General features: G+C 43.4%; 1 protein-coding gene and 1 non-coding gene across 2 annotated transcripts in view; one reads left to right on the forward strand and one right to left on the reverse strand.

Moving 5' to 3' along the window:
* CNTNAP2 (contactin associated protein 2) overlaps positions 1 to 19904 on the forward strand; it is a 2382269-nt gene that overhangs the window by 2087065 nt on the left and 275300 nt on the right. The window lies entirely within an intron of this gene.
* LOC132540026 (U6 spliceosomal RNA) lies at positions 2336 to 2442 on the reverse strand. The gene has a single exon (XR_009551309.1). It is a non-coding gene; the product is annotated as a U6 spliceosomal RNA (small nuclear RNA).

Genomic DNA, 19904 nt, shown 5'->3' on the forward strand with positions numbered 1-19904 from the left:
GAAATATAATCTGGGAAGATGGGATCAGAGTTGAAAGTAGAACTAGGAAACAGGATTAAGGCAGAGAGTTCCTTGCAAAATTGATGAAAATATATTTATAAAGGCAATTAACTGTTTACCACAACAATCTAACCCAGGGTTCATATCTATTCTTATTTAACACAGAAGCCTGTGCAGCCTCTAATCCTGTCAGTCTGAGCTCATAATCCATGGTCAGAGCTGGGCTGCACTCATTTCAGGACCAGTCATCCTTGAGTGTCAGAGAGTAGGATGACCCAGCCTCCCTTCAGAGACTCAACTTTTTTTTTTTGAAGCTCTTTCTGCTTTGTTGGACAGACTCCTCTTTTTGCTGCCCATCTTTGATAAAATTTTGGAATTATCACTTCCCTGGAGACCAGGAGACTAAGCTACACACTTTGCAGTCTCTGTGGAAAACATCCTTCATAAGTACCAACAGACTTTGAAAGAAAGGCCATGGTTGGTCTGTGGTCACAGGCACCTGTGTGTTTTATGGAGAGTTTGCGGATAGAATCACAGGCAATGAATCCTGAGCATTGTCTCTCTCTGTACGGTGAAAGGTAAATGCTCTGCTATCAATCGCTCTTCAGAGTGTGATAGTTCATGGAAATTTGAATCATCTTACTGGGGCAGGAGGGGAACTGGGTGTGTTTAACTGAGCCTTAGTAAAAAGTTTGTGCCCTTCAGAATCATGCAAAGGAAAAGCAACCTATGTATGTATGTGTTTCTTATAGCACGGATTTTAAATAAATACCAGCAGAGAAGACATAGCCTCTCACAAAAAAAGGAGGGGAGGGGCTTCTTTCATTCACTCTTGTGTTTTTGGGAGTTGTTTCTATTGTTTGCAGCCCTAGTTCACTTTTTCCCTTCTGTTTTATGGCATTCCATTCACAAGACTGGATGACACATTATTTGTATATCCTTAAGAAAATTTAGATTGCTTCCAGTATTTTTATTATTATTATGACAAGCATTACTCCTCTGAGAATGTCTTTACTGTTCCACTGTGGTTCCATGCAGACTTCTCTAAGGTAGCTGTGTCTAGGAGTAGAATTGCAGGGCTTGGAAATGGGTTTGACATTTCTAAAACATTCTGTCAATTTATACACTCAGGTGGGTTTCAGGAAGCTATTTTGGTTGAAATCACTCCACAATCTTCACTACTAACAATTTTCATTTTATCACTTGGGTCCTATCAACTGATGAAGATAAACTGATTTAATTCAGATTTTCCTTTCTGATGATGAACTAGAACCTAGTTGGACATTTCCTTGAGTATAAATAGCCCGTGTATATTTTTCACAAATATATACCGATTCCCATGACCAAATACTAATAGTTTATAACTTATATGCATTACCTATATGATCTTCTAATCTCTATTCTGTTTCTGTGTAGACTATATTTTGAGGTACAGATCCTAATTTTTTTTTTCCTCCAAGGTTATCTCTAGGGCTTGGTGCTGGCAGTACAAATCCACCACTCCTGGTGGCCACGTTTTCCATTTTATTGGATAGGACAGAGAGAAATTGAGAAAGGAGGGAGAGATGGAGAGGGGACGAGTATGACAAGGGAAGCAGACCTGCTTCAGCACTTGTGAAGAGTCCCTCCTTTAGGTGGGGGGGCAGGGAGCTCAGACCTGGATCCTTACGTGGGTCCTTGTACTTACTACTGGGTGTGCAACCACCCACCCACCCCCTAAATTGTTTTCAGCTAGGGACTCACACATGCGTGATTTCACTAATTCTGGGACGCTTTCTCATTGTTATAAGGAGACACAGAGAAAGTGAACTAGGTCATGGCAACAGTGTTCCTCTGGTGCTGTAGTATCTTCTCATGTGGTACCAAGGTTAGATTTACTGCGTCATGCAGAAGGCCAGGCACATAACCTGACAGTTGAGCTGTTGCTGCAGCCCACAGATTCTAACTTGTATGTAATAAATATTCGAGATCATCACTTTTCCTGCAGTTTATCAGTGGAGCACACATTTCAATGAGCGAAGACCCAGGTTTGAATCACAGTCCTCACCTGCAAGGGAAGCTTCACAAACAGTGAAGCAGTGATGCAGGTGTCTCTTTCTCTCTCCCTCTCTGTCTCCTTCTTCCCTCTAAATTTCTCTGTGTCTCTCCAAAAATAAATAAGAAAATAAATAAAATACATCAAAAATAAATTAAACCAAAAAGAAAGAAAGACTATCATTTTTTCTTCTCTTTACAATTTGCGTTTGTTTTTCCACAAAAAAATATTCTCTGGTGTGCTATATGTCACAGAAGATTGCTATTTTTTTTTCCTTCTGAAAGTATTAAACTATTTTTTTTAAATATGGAATGCTTAACAAATTTGCCTGTCATCCCTGCGCAAGGACCATGCTAATCTTCTCTGTAGCGTTCAAATTTTAGTGTATGTGCTGCCGAAGTGAGTACTTAAAATATTTTTTTTTATCTTTAGGCTGTTAATGAACACAGAACTTATTTATTATATAGTACAAGAGAAGAACCCAACTTCTTATTCTTGACATTGGAGCAACCAACTTTACTATTGCCGTACAGAGGAGAGACAAGACCCTTTCTCCACTAATTGGCACAACTTGTGTTCTTAATCACGGTCTGTTTAATCAGATTCACTTTGCTGGAGCAGTTTTTGAGTCACAAATAAATTGATCAGAGGGTCCAACAGTTTCCAGTGTAGATTCTGCTGCTGTAAACCAGCTGCTTCCTAGTCCTCCTCCTCTTCCTTCTCTTCCTCCTCCTCCTCTTCCTTCTCTTCTTCCTCCTCCTCCCCTCCTCCTCCCCCTCCTCATCTTCTCCTCCCTCAGCTCTTTCCCTTTCCCTGGCCCCTCCTCTCCCTCTTCTGCTTCTCCCCTCCTCCTTCTCCCCCCTCCTCTCTCCTCCCTCCTCCCTCCCCCTCCCTCCTTCTCTTCTCTCTCCTCCTCTTCCTCCTTCATTATCAACAAACATCAGGTTCTGCACGTGCACATTTTCTCCCAGGATGCTCCCTGGGAGAAAGTTAGCATGTGCTCTCTTGGACCCATTCAGACAGCCCTGTGACCTGTAGTCTTCGTCTTCTCCATCAAGTCCTCGTTCCTTAGTTCTCTTGGAACTGGAAACTTGTACCTCTACACCTCCGTGATCACAGCCCCCTACCTCTGATAACCACCAGTCTGACCTCTTTTTCTGGGAGTGGGCTTTTCTTTTAGATTGATGTGTGTGATCTCGCAAGATTTGTTTTCTTCTATTTAACTCACTGCACTGAATCCCAATGCCCTCAAGATTCCCTCTAGTTATCTCAAGTGGAAAGACCTCCGTACTTATTATTTTTGCTTGAGAGTTATTCCACGGTGTCCTGATGCCATATTTTCTATATCCACCCATCTGTCTACTGCACGTAGGGTATTCCCAGGTCTGGACTCTGGTAAATCAAGCCACCATGAACATGGTGTGGGCATTGCTATCTCTTCAACACGGTGGTTATATTTCCTTCGGGTATGTCCCCATTATTATTATTATGTTTTATAAATTTCTTCTTGTATGCATTATATTTCGCATAGACATGTGTGTATTTATCTAGTATCTTGTGAGTATTCCTTTATTTTGAAGGATCTGTATTTTTTTTTTTCTGAAGACCAGATCACTGTTCAGCTCTGGCTGATGGCAGTGCTGGAGAGAGAACCTGGGAGCTTGGAGGCTCAGACAGGAAAGTCTTCTGCAGAACCACTGTGCTGTCTCCCCAGCCCTGGAAATATTTTTTTGTTGTTGTTGGGGCGCTTGTCTCTGTGGCATTTCCCCATTGGTTTTCGACATCTTTTGTTATCTGGTGATTGTTGTTTAGTGGTGGTCAGGACTGATTGGTCCCAAGAAGTTGAGTTTGCTTCCACCAAGTGCTTTGGTGTATAATCTACGTCAAGTTTATGTGAGTTTCTTGAGTTGAGAGCTTTAGATATATTGGGCTATCAGAAAAATCATGACGCATAGTTTGCATAGAAAAAACAGAAAAGGGGGCCAGGCTGCGGTGCAGTTGGTCAAGCGCTCACATTACAGTGTGAAAGAATGCAGGTTCAAGCCCCTGATCCCCACCTGCAGGGGGAAAGCTTCACAAGTGGTGAAGCAGGGCTGCAGGTGTCTGTCTCTTTCCCTCTCTCCCGCCCCCTCCCCTCTCAATTTCTCTTTTTCTCTATCCAATCATAAATAAAAAATATTTTAAATAAATAAAAATAAAAACAGAAAAACATCATGACTTATGAAAACTCCATATAAGGGGCTAGAGGTTGGTGCATCTGGTTGAATGCACATGTTACAATGTACAAGGACCCAGATTCAAGCACCCAGTCCCAACCTGCAGGGAGTAAACTTTGTGAGTGGTGAAGCAGGGCTGCAGGTGTCTCTCTGTCTCTCTCCCTCTCTTTCACCACCTTCCCTCTCAATTTCTGGCTGTCTTTATCCCATAAATTAAAAATGATGGTAATAAAAAGATAAAAATAAAACTAATATATCTAATGACATAAATCCTAGGTTAAGTGAGGGCAGGTCTGCAGTTCTGAAATTTATGGAGGTGGGGGGAGTGTTTTCTTTAGGTTGGTTTACCAGTGCAGAGTTCTGACCAAACTAGATAACCTTCTTTTTAATTTTGTATTAGTGATTTAATAATGGTTAACAAAATTGTAAAATAACAGGGATATAAGTCCAGTCTTCCCCCCACCCAAGTTGCCTGTCCCATCCTCTCCATTGGAAGCTTTCCTATTCTTTATCTCTCTGGGAATATGGACCCAGGATCTTTATGGGGTGCAGAAGGTGGGAAGTCTGGCTTCTGTAATTGCTTCTCTGCTGGACATGGGTGTTTGCAGGTGGATCCACACCCCCAGCCTGTTTCTATCTTTCCCTAATGGGGTAGGGGCCTGGAAAGGTAAGGTTCCAGGACGCACTGATGAAGTCTTTTGGCCAGGAAAGTCAGGATGGAATCATAGTAGCATCTGAAACTTGGTGGCTGAAAGGCAGTAACATAGAAAGCAGGAGAAATTGTTTACTAAACAGGAAACCAAAGATAGGAACAGAGCAGATGAAACCAGAGATCTTCCGGTGGGAATAAACTAAGAACTCTATTCCAGGTATGTTCCAAGGGGCTCATGACTAGTAATTTCTGCCTAAGCCTGATATCTAGCATGCAGATGGGCTAAAATGTTGTCTGGGAAGACGGTGTCGGAGTTGAGAATAGGTAGGGCTAGAAAGTTGGATTAGGCAAAGCGCAAGGACTGGCATAAGGATCCCGGTTCAAGCCCCGGCTCCCCACCTGCAGGGGAGTCGCTTCACAGGCGGTGAAGCAGGTCTGCAGGTGTCTATCTTTCTCTCCTCCTCTCTGTCTTCCCCTCCTCTCTCCATTTATCTCTGTCCTATCCATCAACGACAACAACAATAAAACAACAAGGGCAACAAAAGGGAATAAATAAATATTAAAAAAGAAAAAAAAAAGAAAGTTGGATTAGGGCAGAAGACTGTGAGCTTACACTGACAGGGACTCAGAGGTCACACAGGCTCCTGTGATATATATATATACACACCCTAGGTCAGACGGATGGGGTAATCAGTTAATGGTATTTATATACTTTCCTCATGTTTGGGAGCTATTCCCTGCCCTACTTCAGCTTTCTAGCCATATTCTCAAACTAGATTGCTTATCAGCACTCCCCAACCCCAGTAGTCAGATGTATTTTCTTTTTTCTTCTTCTTAATTGAAATTATCTTTATTTATTTATTGTGTAGAAACAGCCAGAAATTGAGAGGGAAGGTGGTGATAGAGAGGGAGAGAGACAAAGAGATACCTGCAGCCCTGCTTCATCATCCGTGAAGTATTCTCCTCTGCAGGTGAGGACCAGGGGCTCAAACCCAGGTCCTTGTGCATTGTCATGTGTGTTCAACAAGGTACACCGTCACCCGTCCCCTCTTTTTCATCTTCTTCTTATTTTTCATGTCACCAAAGTTATCTCTGGGGCTCAATGCAGTTGAGCAGTTCCCAGCTGCCTTTTCTTATTACTTGATAGGACAGAGAGAAATTAAAAGAGTAAGGGAAGATAGAAAAGGGGAGACATCAGCAGACCAGCTTCACTGCTTCTGAACCCCCCCTCCACACACACACACACACACACACACACACACACACACACACGTACGGACAGGGGCTTGAACCTAGGGCCTTGTGCACTGTAATGTGTGTGCCTGACCTAGTGTGTCAATGCCCTGAATGCCCTTTCCATGTATTTTCTAATCCCAACCGTCACTGAAGATATTTTTTTCCTAGAATCAGAACCTATATTCTGTGGATTCCCTGGGAGGGCATTTACCCAGTCTGCAGGCAGGGATGTCAGGGGAATAATAATATAATAATAATAACAACAACAATCATCATTATTATAATAATAGTCTCAGAGCCTGGTGGGAGCTGAACCCCACGGAGACTCCAGGCAGCAAGTGTGAGAGGTAGACCTCGCAGTTCTCAGAGGTGATCACACAGGGTCTGCAGGTGAGAAGTCTGAGTGAAGAACTGATAGCTGTTAGTGCCCAGGCAAGAGGCAGAGGGGAAAACCCACAGCCACAGACTCAATCAGTTAAGCAGAGAAAGTTGATTTAGTATGTTTGTTTGTTTGTTTCAGGGGGTGGGGGATTGTTTGTTTGTTGTTGTTGTTGTTGTTTGCCTCCAGGGTTATTGCTGGGGCTCAGTGCCTGCACCATGAATCCACTGCTCCTGGAGGCCATTTTTCCCCTTTTGTTGTCCTTGTCGTTGTAGCCTTGTTGTGGTTATTATTGTTATTGTTGATGTCATTGGTTGTTGGATAGGACAGAGAGAAATGGAGAGAGGAGGGGAAGACAGAGAGGAGGAGAGAAAGACAGACACCTGCAGACCTGCTTCACCGCCTGTGAAGTGACTCCCCTGCAGGTGGGGAGCCAGGGCTCGAACCGGGATTCTTACGGCGGTCCTTGTGCTTTGCGCCACGTGCGCTTAACCTGCTATGCCACTGCCCGACCCCTGTTTTTTTTTTTTTTTTTTTAACAGCAGGGTTGTTGCTGGGCATCAATAAATGAACATTTCTTAGTTCTGGGAATCTCTCTCTCACTGCTTTTCTGTCCATATTCCACATGTGTCTATACTCATCTGTGGCTTGGTGAGTGTCTGAAGAAATCTTGGTCATATTTTGTTGAGTTTTCAGGTTATTTTTCTAGTTGATGGGGAAAGCTATTATGGCTTAGGGGATTTTCTTTTCTCTTTCTCTATCTCTCTCTGCAGTGAGTACACTTAGACTCAATAAGTGCAGCAAGTAAGTAGAAAGGCCTAAAGAAGACATCAGAAAGTACTTAGTCAGATACTTACTACTTAAGTTTAGCTACCCTCCTCTCCTGCCTCCTGCTTCACTTCCCTCAATCACTCTAAGTCTAACCTCACCAGATAGTATTATGAATACAAAAGCTGGATAAGGGCAAGAGATCAGAATACTTTAATGATGGCCCTTTTGGTCAATACCAGGCCATCCCATCGTCTGGGCTTGTAGTCAGGGAATTCTGGGATTCCCATATAGATATGCTGGGCCTAGACCTCAAACAGATCCCTTTCTCCACCATCACTGATCACTTCCATCAGGAACAACATCAGTTTTCCTAAATCCACACACTGAATGCAGCTGCTAAAATGGGAAAGACTGGCAAAGAATGATAATTCTGCAGAAATCCAAATGTTAGTAGAACAAGGTATAGCCTTGGGGAACTCCTCCTTCTGCAGGTAACACCCCCCCCCCACACACACACACACACACACATGCCCTGCTGGAGGGAAAGACATCAAGGAGAAGCTTGGCAACCTACAACAACACTGGGAACCCACTCAGCACAGCTCCTGATCTCAACAGAAGTCTTAATCAGCCAAAGAAATGCTCCAAGTTAAAAGCAAGAAATCCCAGCCCACTGCAAATAGCAGTGCTGGAATTAGGACAGATGTCTCCATGGGAACAGAAGGAAACTTGACCAAGAGAAAAGGCTTAAGTAAAGAAAATGAAGGAAGTGTTTTTTTCTTTACTTATTTAGTGCAAAGTTCTTGCATGAAGGATTTTAGGTGAAAACATTTTTTGTCATGATTATTGCTGAGTTTCACAACACTGCCCTTGAGGGTTTTTTTATGTGTGTGTGTGTTTTTTTTACAGTCCAGGTAGAAAACACAGGGGCAGGTAGTGGCACACCTGGTTGAGTGCAAATGCTACGGTGCCCCTGGTCCCCATCTTCAGGGGGAAAGATTTGTGGGTGCAGTGTTGCAGGTGTCTCTGTCTCTCTCCCACTCTATCACCCCCTTCCTTCTCAATTTCTGGCTGTCTCTATCAAATTAAAAAATAAAGATAATTTTAAAAATCTAATAAAGAAAACATTTAGTTATTTACTTACCCATGGATTGATTGATTGATTGATTGATTAATTGAGTCATAGGATGAGCACTTTGTTTTTAAAAAAAATATATATATATATTTACTTATTTATTCTGGATAGAGACCAAAAGAAATTGATAAGGAGGGGGATAGAGGAAGAGAGAGACAGAGACAGAAAGAGAGAGACACCTGCAACACTATTTCAGTACTCATGATGTTTTCCCCCTACAGGTAGGGACCTGGGATTTAAACCTGTATCCTTGTGCACTGTATAGTGTACATTCAACCAGGATAAGCTCTCTGTTTGAAGTGACTTTGTCCAGAGATGCTTAAGTACATCTTCTGGGAAAGTATGTGTCTGTTAGTCTAACATAAATGGACAACCTCACCCCCTGAATATGTCAAGCATCCACTAGTAATATATATCCAGATTCCTTCTTGATGGTTTGCCTGAGCAGGACTTTGACGTGATTTTTCAAGTATCAAATGTCAAAGGACTGTTGTCTTGGTGCTGGGACCCTCTAAGCCATCTCATAACACCAGACAGGGAAAGTTGTTCTAACTTCTTTTTTTTAAAAAAAAATTTTATTATCTTTATTTATTGGATAGAGACAGCCAGAAATTGAGAGGAGGAAGGTCGATAGATGAGAGAGAGAGAGAGAGAGAGAGAGAGAGAGAGAGAGACCTGCAGCACTGCTTCACCACTCACAAAGATTTCCCCCTGCAGGTGGGGATGGGAGGGCTCGAACCCAGGTCCCTGTGCACCATATTATGTGCGCCCAACCAGACGCGCCACCACCCAGCCCCCTGTTTTAACTTCTTGAACAACTGCCTCCCCTGGATTCCTGGAGCTCATTTTATTATTTTATTTTTTTTTATTTTTATTTAAGAAAGGATTAATTAACAAAACCATAGGGTAGGAGGGGTACAACTCCACACAATTCCCACCACCCAATCTCCATATCCCACCCCCTCCCCTGATAGCTTTCCCATTCTCTATCCCTCTGGGAGCATGGACCCAGGGTCACTGTGGGATGCAGAAGGTGGAAGCTCTGGCTTCTGTAATTGCTTCCCCGCTGAACATGGGCGTTGACTGGTCAGTCCATACTCCCAGTCTGCCTCTTTCTTTCACTATTAGGGTGGGTCTCTGGGGAAGCAGAGCTCCAGGACACATTGGTGGGGTCTTCAGTCCAGGGAAGCCTGGCCAGCATCCTGATGGCATCTGGAACCTGGTGACTGAAAAGAGAGTTAACATACGAAGCCAAACAAATTGTTGAGCAATCATGGACCCAAAGCTTGGAATAGTGGAGAGGAAGTGTTAGGGGGATACTCACTGCAAACTCTAGTGCACTTCTACTTTCAGGTATATATTTTACAGTAGTTTACGGATACATGTGAACATAGGCTCTCTCTCACAGAAACTAGTGTATATCTAGGTTTGGGGACTTTGTTAGAAAGTGAACCAACAATTGCCACCTCAACATGCTTCACCTCAGACTGTGTCCAGAGACTTCACGAGTGGAATGACAACCCTTCAGCTTCATTACTCGGGTGAGACCTTTCCTTTCATAGTATACTCTAATTCCATCTCAGGTGGAGCTCATTTTATATGACCTTCAACCCTGAGAATGGAGGACATAGCTCTTCCTGCATCAAGAGTGGGTGTTGGTGTTGAGCTTAGTCACGCCAGCAGAAGAAGAGCTCTCTGGGAAGGGGCTCCCAGATCAGTAGAGTCCCAGAAAGGGGGTCCTTTTGCTGCTGCCTCCCTGTACAAACAGTCTCATTTCAGAGTTCTGGCGGCAGTCTGAACCATGGCACCACACCCTATCACTTCACGTGGTCGCTGTCCCTGGTGCTGAAGTGTCTGCTAATCTTCTCTCCCACTGGCAGTGTTTTCTCTGAGCAAGTCTCAGCTCCCACCCCACACACCTGTCACCCTCAAAGGCGGCTTCACTGTGGAGGCATAGGCTCTGTGTCTTTTGCCTTCACAGCCTCAGTGAATGGATTTGACTGTCACATTTTCTCTCTTGGCTGCACAGAGATTTATAAGCAGCTTGCAAAATGAAAGTTTCCAGGTGAGAGATTTCAACCCTGGTTTTCTTTTTTTTTTTTTTTTCAATTTACTGGATTAGGATACAATATTTTCCACACTAGAGGAACTCATGGTAAGATCTTTTCCCACTCACTGACTCACGTTCCCTCCAAACAGGTTTTGAGGGTCTAATGAAAAGGCCCATTTGCCTCTGATTTCAGGCTTCCATTTATGACTCTATTTGCAAGACAGATTTTTTTTTGAAACCTTCAGTTCTGCCTTTTTTGTTTCTCTCCAGATAGTTTGGGTGATTTGAGGTGTTTTCTGATTCCAAGTGAGTGTTTTTAATTTTTGTTCTATTCTCTTAAAAAAAAAAATGGTGGGACCTGATGGAGATTGCATGAAATTTGTATATGACTCTGGGGGGAAATATTCATTTTGATAATGTTAATTTTTCCAACCCATGAGCATGGGATATCAATCCCGTTCTCTGTATCTTTTTTCTGTTTCCTTGAATAGCGACTCATAGTTTCCAGTCTCTTATAAGTCTTTGACTTTATTAGTGAGGTTTATTCCTAAGTATTTTATATATTTTGCTGCTATAGTGAATGGTACTTATTTCTGGATAGCTTCTTCTTCCAATTTAGTGCTTGCATAGAGGAATACCATTGCTTTTTCTATGTTAATTTTGTAGCCTGACATCTTACTATGTGGCCTAATAATTTCCAGAAGCTTTCTGCCAGATTCTTTAGGTTCCCCTATGTATACTATTATATCATCTGCAAATAGGTAGAGTTGGACTTGAAACCAAGGAAATGTACAAGGCTGATATCTGCTCTTGTCAGAAGCATTTATTTTTAGCTCCACATGTAGAAATTGTGCTGCCACAACCACCACCTCCCCCCGAAACGGACACAGGTCTGTAAAAATTAGGAATCCAGGTGGCCCAGCCGTAATGCAGCTGGTTAAGTGCACTTGGTGAAAAGCACAAGGACCGATATAAGAATCCCAGATCAAGCCCCCAGGCTCCCCACCTGCAGTGGGGGGAGTCACTTGATAAGAAGTGAAGCACGTCCTCAGGTGTCTATCTTTCTCTCTCCTCTCTCTGTCTTCCCTCCGTTCTTGATTTCTCTCTTCCCTATCGAGCAGCAACAACAGCAATAACAACAATAATAACAATAGCAAGGGCAATAAAATAGGAAAAAAAATGGCCTCCAGGAGCAGTGGATTCGTAGGGCAGGCACCGAGCCCCAGCAATAAACCTGGAGGCAAAAAAAAAATAAATGAATAAAATAGAAATCCAGCCTCTTGCCTTTTGTCCATGTGCCCCCATGACACCTGCAGAGGAGCAATAGGCTTGTCTCCTCTGAAGGAAGATTCTCATCCCTGTGCACATTGGTCACTGGGCAGGACACCTGCAGTCAACAGTACCACTCTCTGGAGCCTGGTTTGTGATGATCCAACTATTCCAGTGGCTTTGACCAGGACTTTCTGAGCAGGTATCCCTCCTGCACTGGCCCCTCACTGCTGCCTCCTAACTCCTAGGTCATTCAGATACTTAAGTGAGACAAGGCTACAGTGTGCTCACTCTGTACAGGAACTTCTCACAGCTAATGGTGGATGTCTAGGATGCCTAACTTCTCTGGGAATAAGCACTGGGTGAGGAGCAGAGGTGAAAGATGAGAGAGAAGCAGAATATCCAAAACTTCATAGGAGAACTTCTTGCTTGCAGGAAATAACTGGAGTGTCTTTCCCCCCCCCCTTTTTATTATAATGCACTTGGTCACCAGGAATGAAAACAAGGGCTTCACACATGTATGATAATCCCCAAGCAGTCTCCCTGGGCAAGGTTTTTATATTATAGGCTTAGAGGAAGACAGACAGACTGACACTAGACACACACACAGTGTCATCATCTATGAGGCTCCTTTGGTTCTAGCCATGGTGCTCCCATATGATGCTGAGAAGGGAACCCTGGACCTCACACACAATAATCCATGTTCTATATCTACTGGGATTTAGGAAAAGGCATAAATGGGGGACCAGGTGGCGGTGCACCTGGTTAAGCGCTCACATTACAGTGCTCAAGGACCCAGGTTCAAGTCCCTGGCTGTCCCCCCATACAGGGGGAAAGCTTCATGAGTGGTGAAGCAGAACTGCACGTGTCTGTTTCTCTCCCTCTCTATCCTCCCTCTCCTCTCAATTTCTCTCTGTCTCTATCCAGTAATAAATGATTTTTTAAAATCTTTTAAAACAAAGAATGAACTTACCTTATTTAAAATAAAAGGCATACATGGGGGAGGGGGGAGGTGTGGGAGGGGCTCATATGGTAGAATGCATGTCACTACACATGAGGACTTTCAGAGAGGAATGTTCACAAGTGGTGGAGCTGTGCTGCGGATGTCTCCCATCCTCTCCTCTCCTCTCCCTTTCCTTCCCTTCCGTTCCCTTCCCCCGCCCTCTCTCTTTCTCTCTCTCTCTCTCTAACAGAAAATGGAACCATGTAGGATCTTATCCCCAGAAATAACTCTGATGAAATGCAGATAGGGACCAGGTGGTGGTGCACCTGGTTGAACACATGTGTTACACTGCGCAAGGACCCCAGCCCCCACCTGCAGGGAGAAAGTTTTGCAAGTGGTGAAGCCGGGCTGAAGGTGTCTGTCTCTCTCCCTCTCTATCTTCCACCTTCCCTCTCAATTTCTGCTGTCTCTATCCAATAAAGAAAGATTAAGAAAAGAAAGAAAGAGAAGTCATATTAGAAAACACAAACACGTTCAAAGAAGTGAAAAAGTTAGGATCATGATAACTACCAATTACACCCACCCAGATAACCTGTTGGTGTACTGAAATGCTTCACTGACTGACATTTCATTCATTCAGTGGCATTTCTACACTGGCAGAGTAGAGGTGGTGCTTCTTTGGGCTGAAAGTAGGTGTGTGTGATAACTCCTGTGGGGTATTCACACAACAACACTGCCTCATAACACAGTTCTCAAAACATGCCCCATCATTAAGCAGCATAAGTGTGATTGTGTGGGGAGATGTCTGTTTCTCAGCTAAGAAAGTTTCTGTCTCCTAATCATCACATGGGCTTAAAATAATCATAGATACCAACATCACAGCTTTGAAATATGAAGTTAGCAAGGAGGTGAGATATTCTGAGATATAATTTATTCTCTCTCTTCAGCTCTCCATGGGAGAGTCCCTCCTTCGACATCCAAAATTCTCAAGAAAAGAAAGTCTTTTTTGTCTGGGGATTGGAAGATAAATATTCAAGAGGGATATTACCTCAAGCCCCAGACCATCTGTCACACACTGTAATAAATCCCAGACACAAGATACAAGATCTCTCGCTAGATGGTCAGAATCCATCACTGAGTCAGCAGCATCTCACCCTGAACTCACTGTCTACATTTCTTATCTACATGAATTTCCCTGACTGATGCTGCAAAAAGAATGTTTTTCCTAAACAAAAATAAGCCTTTCAACAATCTATCAAACTGTTAAGAAACTAATTGGTGTTCGCATAAGGCAAACTCACTCCCCGTCAGGAGACATTTCAAAGTGAAGCAGACACAATGGTGGTAGTGGAGATTCCTTTATTAAACAGGATTTGGAGGTATTAAGATATTTTCGTACTGGGGCTGGGGATGGCGCACCTGGTTGAGCGCACGTGTCACAGTGCTCGAAGATCTGGGTTTGAGCCCCCAATCACCACCTGCAGGGGGAAAGCTTTGCAAGGGTTGAAGCAGGGCTGCAGGTGTGTTTCTATCTCTCTCCCTCTTCCCTCTCAATTTCTGGCTGCTTCTATCCAATAAATAATTTTTAAAAAAAAAAAAAGTAAGGTATTTTCATATTGAGTCTGTAAAAAGACTGCATATGAAACACCAGAGAGATAGCTCAGCAAGTAGAATGCATGCCTTGCTGTATGTCCAGCCCAGATGGAGTCCCAGGTCTATATGGGAGTGCTGATAAAAGTTCTCTCTCCCTCTCTGTCTCTCTCTCTTTCTCCTTTCTCTCCTTCTCTTCTTCTTTCTCTGTCTTAATGAGAAAGTCATCCAGAAACATTGAAGTTATACAGATATGAAACTGTGGCCACACACACATACACATAAATGCACACACACACACACAGGAATGCACACACACACACCTGCTTATATTAATAATGAATAGCAGCTGAAAGTTAATAGAAACAAATATCAATATGATGAATTAGAGTCGTAACAGTGTGAGTCAGGCAGTAGCACAGCAGGTTAAGCGCACATGGCATAGAAGCACAAGGACCAGCATAAGGATTCCGGTTCGAACCCCCAGCTCCCCACCTGCAGGGGGCTCGCTTCACAGGCAGTGAAGCAGGTCTGCAGGTGTCTGTCTTTCTCTCCCTCTCTCTGTCTTCCCCTCCTCTCTCCATTTCTCTCTGTCCTATCTAACAACAACACATCAATAACAACAACAACAATGATAAATAACAGGGACAACAAAAGAGAAAAAAATAGCCTTCAGGAGCAGTGGATTCATAGCACAGGCACTGAGCCCTGAAGGCAAAAAAAAAAAATTTTTTACTAACGGTTGAATCCATAAACTGTACAACTTGCCTATTTGATCTAAATACATGTTCTAGTTATGTTTGATCTAAATGCATGTTCTAGTTCTAGGATCTAAACCATAACTAGAGCCCAGGTCCTAGCTAACTAGGTATTTGTTTCTGCCTAAGAATCTGCCTAGATTCTAACACCCTGTGATGCCTCTCAGTTGGAAAAGCATCCCAGAGGCCTTGTACCTACTAGGTCAATAACAAAGAAATACTCATCAATGATAAAATTATCTAGAAGCTTTTTATTTTCTCTTTTGGCTGTCAGAGTTATTACTGGGACTTGGTACCAACACAATGAGTCCATTACTCCTGTTAGGAACTTTTTTCTTCCATCTGTCCTTCTCTCCCTTTCTTCTTTCATTCACTCATTTATTCATTTTTTTGGTGGTGAGAGGAAAGGGCAAGATTGGGCCATGGCGCACCAGGTTAAATGCACATATGACCATGTGTAAGGACCTGGGTTCAAGCTCCCACTCACCACCTTTAGGGAGACCACGTCACAAGCAGTAAACTAGATCTGCAGGTGTCTCTCTTTCTCTCCTTCTCTCTATCTCCCCATCCTTTCTCAATTTCTGTCTGTCCTATCTAATAATTTTTTAAAGGAAAAAAAAAAGGCTGCCAGGAGCATTGGATTCATAGTGAGCCCCAGAGGTAACATTCATAGCAATAAACTGGGGGAGGGGGAGAGAAATACTTGCAGCAGGGTTCAGGTGGTGGCACACCCGGGTAAGCGCATGCATTACAGTGCACAAGGACCCAGGTTCAAGCCCCCAGTCCCCACCTGCAGGGGGAGAACTTTGTGAGTGGTGAAGCAGGATTGTCTCCCTCTCTGTCTCCCCTTCCCTCTCAATTTCTGGCTGTCTCTATCCAATAAATAAATAAAGGTAATGAAAAAAATTATTAAAGATAAAAATGAAATACTTGCAGCAATGTTGAACCCTTCATGATGTGAAGACCTAGAGGTAAGAAGCAGGAACTTGAACCCAGTTCTTCACACATGGTAAGATATGCACTCTACTGGGTATGCTGCCACATAGCCCTTGATCTAGACACTGACCATGGTTTGGCAGCCTTCAGCCCTAATGTCCCGTGTTCTCTGTGTGTGATTTGCAAGTCAGTGGTTAACACTTCCAACCTTCCTATGAGGGATTTCCTTAGACATGTTTCCAACGCTCCCTCTGAAACCCCATGGCAGAGAGAAAAATGGCCATGTGCACAGATCCCCAAGAGCAGACATAGTACATCCCAGGAGCCCCAGCTGATCCCTGGAAAGAGAACAGGATTGGTGCCTATGATTTCTCACACCAATCTCACATCCAGTCTCAGTGGCACTGTGAATACTGTGAATATTTATTTACAAGAAACCCGGGGCCTAATGGCGGGTATGGCGAACTACTGATGTTTTGAGCTGTGAGTGTCGGCTGGTTTATGAGGCTCTGTAAAGGCAGAATGATCATTCTGGTGGTCATACTCCCACCGTTTGTGAATGCCAGTTGACATCTCCTAAAGGTAGAGTCTACTGCTTTTCTTCTCTCACTGTCTCTAGTATCCTAGAACAATGGAAAGGAACTTTTTTTCTCTGCACACTCACCACTGGAACCTACATCTCAGGTCACAGTTTGTTTTTTTTTGTTTGTTTGTTTGGTTTGGTTTTGTCTTTGTTTTCGCCTCCGCCTCCAGGGTTATCGCTAGGGCTGGGTGCCAGCACTACAAATCCACTGCTCCTGGAGGTCATTTTTTTTCCCCACTGACTGAAAATAGCACCAGGAAGCTATTTTAAGCGTGATTTATTATTGAGGGCTAGATGTGGGTGTACCCAGTAGAACCCACATGTCATCTTGCACAAAGACCCAGGTTCAGGGCTCCCACCTACAGGGGGAAAACTTCACAGGCAATGAAGCAAGCTTCAGGGATTCCTCTTCCTCCCTCTCTATCTCCCCTTCCCCTCTCAATTTTTTCTGTCTCTATCAAAATGAAAAAAAAAAAAAAAAAAAGGCTGATGAGAGTTAGATTCACAGTGCAGGCACCAAAACCCAGTGATGACCCTGGTGGCAAATAAATAAATAAATAAAGTAATTTATTAGTTCATTGATTCAGAGCAAATTAAGGATCCAAACTTGGAGAGAGCATCCGACTTCTTGGAGTGCTGGCCTTGCCTTTCTGCTGTTTTACCTCAATTATATTTAGTCAGTTGTGTGCACAGAAAAAGATACACAATTCTTGTAGCAGAGCAAAAGGGAGACATAAAGTTACACAAAAAAGTTACACAAAAAAGTTACACAAAAAAGAACAATACCGTCATCATACAGAATATCAAAAAGTGATCGCTCCTTCTACCCAGTCAGATGCCCCGTTTGGGGGATGAGGACTGATTTCTATTCTAGAGTGTCTCCACAGATGTGAAGATCAGGCAGTGCTCCTTATCTCTCTTTCCTCCCTGGGGCTACTTGATGCAAGACAAAGGGAAGGCTGGCCACAGGTGCATGGAATCTTCGCAGCAAAACTGTCTGGTGATTTATTTTGCTGACTTGAGCTCTCTGGAGATTTCCAGAGCAGGAATATCTCCAAGAAGCAAGTGGACTGTAAGGTTTTTTTTTCTTCATTCAGCCCATATAGAAGGCTCACTCCAAGACAAAGAAAAGGGGCGTGTTTCCCCCTGTTCCGACTCACTTTTTTCAGGTCACAAAATTTAATTGTATTTTTTAAAAATAATTACTTATTTATTATTGGATAGAGACATAGCGGAATTGGGAGTGGAGGAAGACACAGAGAGGGAGACAGGTACCTGGAGCTCTACTTCACCACTCATGAAGCTTTCCCTCTGCAAGTGGGGACTAGGGGCTTGAACCTGGGTCGCTGTGTACTCTGATGTGTGAGCACTTAACCAGCTATGCCACCACCTGACCGCGATCATTTGTTTTTAGTAAAGCAAAGAAAAGCAGAAGCAAGCCATCGTTTTTTGGTTTTTTTTTAATTTTTTTAATCTAGTCTCAGATTAACTACACTTTAACTACAAGTGTATTATTTATCTGTGTGGCTGAAGCCATATTAAGTTTTGAGTTGATGGAGAAAAATGGTTCAGCTTTTGGACTTCTGGAGACCACATCCTCACTCCACTGATAAATCACATGTGGCTGATTTCTGCCACTGAAATGCCGAATTCCTTGATCCGATGAGCTCACTAGCGTGTCCTGGAACCTCACCCCTCCAGAGCCCTACCCCACTCGGCAAAGACAGAAACAGCCTCGGGGTGTAGATAGACCTGCCAACACCCTTGTCCAGCGGAGAAGCAATTACAGAAGCCAGACCTCCCACCTTCTGCTCCCCATAAAGAATTTTGGTCCATCCTCCCAGAGGGGGAGGGAGAAATGATAGAGGTCTGAACTCCAACTCCACCAGGACCCAGTAAGAAAAGAGGTTAACAATAGTTATAGGTGTGACTTGGGAAGGAAGAGAAGATGGGAACATAGGAAAAAATGGGCAAATATATACAACTGTGGACACATAGTTATAGGAATACTAGTTAACCTATATCTGCAGAACTGCTATAGCTTCCAATGGAGGAACTGAGAATCCAGAACTCTGGTGGTGGGAACGGTGTGGAGATGTACCCCTGTGTTCTTGTAATTTTGTAAGTCGATATTAAATCATTAATAAATAAATTAAAAATTTAAGATCTTGCTGAGAACTCATATGATTTGATATTGTTCATGTTATTCTTTTGTTGTTTGCTCCATTAGGGGCCCTGGCTTAAGAAGGAAGGAGTATGGAGACAAAAGAAGTTTCAGAGACCCTAGATTTCCCTTGATATATTTATTAACCGCCTTAAATCACAGACCTTGGCTGAAGCTAAAGCCACTATGTTTTCCTTTTTTTTTTTAATCAATCAATTCTGATAATTATCTTTTTCTAAACGGCTTTGTTGAGGCCTACAATGTGTTGGCCTCCAGAGGGAGGGTGAAAAGAAAGCTTAGCAGGACTGGCTTTTGCTGTCACTAAAGAAAAAACTGAAAGATCAAATTCCGGACTAGGGTGGGTCAGGGCAGGTGCCTTGCTGACCCCATCCCTGAGCCTTGGCTCTGCTTCCTGAATCACATCCAGTTCCTTTTCTTCTCCACTCTGCTCCCCTCCTGACACAGAAGATACATCACACCTTCACTTAGTGTCTGTGTTCTCCCACTGTCTTAAGAAGACTGCCAAGCCCATGCCTGACAGTGAAAGTCAGAAAGAAAATAGGGCCAGGTGATGGCACACCTGGTTAAGCACACATATTACAGTGTGCAAGGACTGGGGTTCAAGTCCCTGGTCCCCCACTGTAGGAGGAAAGCTTTACAAATGGTGAAGCAGGGCTGCAGTAGTCTCTCTGTCTTTGTCCCTGTCTATCTCCCCTCCTCAATTTCTCTCTGTCTCTATCCAATAATAAATAAATATAATATTTTTAAGAAGCCAATCTCAAGAAAACAATGCCAAGTTGGTTGGACTGTCAGTTTTAGCGTTTTGACAGGATGATTTGTGGAGGGAGTCTGTATTTTGCACAAGAACTCTGTGAAATCTATCAGATGTCAATGAAACACATCAGTAGCTCAGCTAGATAGTAGAGGCACAAAGGAAGAGCCCCACATGGTCTCTGCCCTTAAGGGGATGATTGATTAGAAGAAAGATCCAGACTTGTATGTAAAGAAATAAGCTCTGAGATGGTTGGACGGTAGAGCAGCGGGTTAAGCGCATGTGGTGCAAAGCGCAAGGACCGGTATAAGGATCCCAGTTCAAGCACCCAGCTCCCCACATGCAGAGGAGTTGCTTCATGGGTGGTGAAGCAAGTCTGCAGGTGTCTGTCTTTCTCTCCCCCTCTCTGTTTTCC

The sequence above is a fragment of the Erinaceus europaeus genome, chromosome 8 (genome assembly GCF_950295315.1).
Source record: "Erinaceus europaeus chromosome 8, mEriEur2.1, whole genome shotgun sequence".
Classification (NCBI taxonomy): Eukaryota; Metazoa; Chordata; class Mammalia; order Eulipotyphla; family Erinaceidae; genus Erinaceus; species Erinaceus europaeus.